Source organism: Gossypium arboreum, chromosome 13 (genome assembly GCF_025698485.1).
Source record: "Gossypium arboreum isolate Shixiya-1 chromosome 13, ASM2569848v2, whole genome shotgun sequence".
Lineage (NCBI taxonomy): Eukaryota > Viridiplantae > Streptophyta > Magnoliopsida > Malvales > Malvaceae > Gossypium > Gossypium arboreum.
The window spans coordinates 31,464,407-31,467,299 of NC_069082.1; the positions used below are offsets into that span (position 1 = coordinate 31,464,407).

Sequence of the window (2,893 nt, forward strand, 5' to 3'; positions counted from 1 at the left end):
CAAAAACACTTCAGAAGAAATTAAAAGGAGGCCTTCGATCTTGATGGAAATCTACTTCAGATGTGGTTCCAATGGTGTTCCTTGAATGTTTTCTTCGATCTTCTCTGATGACCTTCATATCTCTTATTCTATTTGGTATTTATAGACTTTAGAATGCTCAGAAAGCCTAAAATTGTGTTTTTCCATGTGTTTAGGAAGCAACATGCAAAATCGACACGGTCTAATACATGAGCATGTGTCTAGACCATATGGCTAACATGGGCGTGTGCCCAACCCGTGTGGCTCCTGAAATCTGCTCTTTTTCTTCGATTTTCACTCATTTTTTGCCCCTACTACTCCTAAATGCTCAACTAAGTATAAGAACATGAATTCAAAGGATTAGGAGCATCAAATTCACCAATTTGCATAAATAATCATCCAAAAATGCATTAGGAATGGGATTAAAATATGTTAGTTTTATCATTTGTCAAATATCCCCACACTTAAGCGTTTACTTGTCCTCAAGCAAAATCCTCAACTCACATTATAATTAATCTTTCTCAACTTGTAATTTTCATCAATAATGTTTCGAAATAACTCGTAAATAATCATGCATTCTTAATTCAACTAAAATAGCACTAAAGATTCAAACAATCCAAGTCAAAATTTTTGAAAGCCCTTCAACCATCTTGGGTAGTAGCATTCAAGTACTTGTAGAATCCTCAGTTCAACAAGAACAAGTGGAGAAGGAGGAGCAGAGCAAACTAGTTAAGCTTCGGAGAAACACCAGATTTGATTCTAGTTCCCTATCCTTTAATTTTTATTGTTTTTTTTATGAACATGTTTATGAAAATTTGTTTTGTTGTTATTATAAATTTAATTAACATTACTTAAATTTAATTCATGTTAGCTTGATTGCATTTCGTCTACTTAAGTTATTAAAATTGTGTTTGTGTTGTTATAGATTTTGGTAAATTGTTTGATTAAGTTATTCTTGCATTACAATTGTAAGGTAACTAATGAATTATTTCTTAATCGTGTTGAAATCGTAATTAATTGACACTATACTTAATTAGTGCATGTTTAATCTTCTAAGGTAGCTGAGGGTTAAATTAGCGATGATATTAAATGATACATTAGCCTTCCATAACTTGCAAGATTATTTTAATTAAACTATTTCAATGTAAGAATATTTTGTTACCTCACTTAAACTTTTACTTTCTTATTTAAATTGATTAATTGTTTGAATTGACATAATGATATGTTCAAGAGATTTGTTAATTTAGTAAGTCAGTATGTGCTATAGTTAACAACTTACCAAGTTGCCATGAATTTATTCGTAATAACATAATATTGTTTTAGTAATATTAAGCTAAGAAATGTAATTAATCTAACACAATTATGTCATCTTTTGAAATTGTGCATTGAAACTTTTATTTTTATTTTTATTTATTTCACTTAGTTAAATTTCAGTTTTTAATCACTTTCTCAAAATAAAAATATTTTTAATCACCCAAGTGTTTGAATTTCATTTCAAAGATAATTGTCTTACGCAGTCCCTGTGAGTATGATAACTCAACATCTACTTGTCACTTTATTACTTGTTGCGATTGTGTACACTTGCACATTTCCATCGTTCCAAGTTTTTGGCACCGTTGCCGGGGATTGTTTTAAAAGTCATTATTTGTGAATTTGTTAATTTTTCATTTTGGTTTATTTTTCTGTTCAATTTAACTTAGTTAATTTTTTCTTTGTTGTTTCAAGTGTTTATCAGTATTGATTTACTTCTCGTAAATCTTGAACTTGAAAGAACTTTTTGACAACGAAGAAGACAAGCAGTTTAGAGAAGGACTGAAGAGATGAACTACGAAAATCTGTATCATGGAATTGGAGCAAACCCTACTCAAAATCCTATCTTTATTGTTGATGATAGGGATAGGGCTCTAAGATAGTATATCATGCCAATGTTTCATGATCTTAATCCGAGAATTAGGAGACCCGAAATCAAGGTACAATAATTTGAGCTAAAGTTGTTTATGTTTCAGATGCTTCAGACAGTGGCCAATTTAGTGGAATGCCTACCGAAGATCCTCACCTTCACTTAAGATTGTTTATCGAGGTGAGCGATTCTTTCAAGTTAGTCGGAGTACCCAAAGATGCACTATGATTAAAGTTGTTCCCATATTCTCTAAGGGATAGAACTTGAGCCTGGTTGAACTCATTGCCACCAAATTCCATTTCCACACGGCAAGAGTTAGCAAAATGATTCCTAATGAAGTATTTCCCACCTAGTAAGAATGCTAAGTTGAGGAACAAGATCACTACTTTCCAAAAAATAGATGTTAAGTCTTTGTATGAGGCATGGGAGAGGTACAAAGAATAATTACAAAAGTGTGCTTATCATGGAATCCCGTTTTGCATCCAACTTGAGACGTTTTATAACGGTCTCAATGCTCACACGAGGATGGTAGTGGATACTTCTAGTAATGGTGCTCTCATTTCTAAGTCTTATAACAAGGTTTATGAAATCATCAAGAGGATTGCTAGCAACAACTATCAATGGCCAACCACTCGAACAGCGTCACGAAGACAAGTCGCTGGAGTACATGAAGGTGACATTTTCACTAAACTTGCATCTCAAGTATCCTCAATTTTCTCAATGCTTAAAAATTTTACAACTAATGGGTTTACTAATTTTGCTACTCAGCCACCCAATCAATTTGAAAATATAGCCTGTACCTATTGTAGAGAAAGATATTTGTTCGAAGAATTTCCATCAAATCTAGAATCCGTGTATTACATGCGTAATCTGAACCAGAACCAAGGAAGGCAAAGACTGCAATCCAATTTTTATAACCCATCTTGGCGAAAACCACCCAACCTTTCCTGGAGTAACCAAGGGGCTAGAACCAGT

The 2,893-nt window shown here is 33.0% G+C and overlaps 1 non-coding gene across 1 annotated transcript; it reads right to left on the minus strand.

Annotated features, from left to right (window-relative positions):
• Window positions 1-2,281: 2,281 nt before the first annotated feature.
• On the minus strand, window positions 2,282-2,388 carry LOC128287093 (small nucleolar RNA R71). The gene has a single exon (XR_008277793.1). It is a non-coding gene; the product is annotated as a small nucleolar RNA R71 (small nucleolar RNA).
• Between the last annotated feature and the right edge of the window lie 505 nt (window positions 2,389-2,893).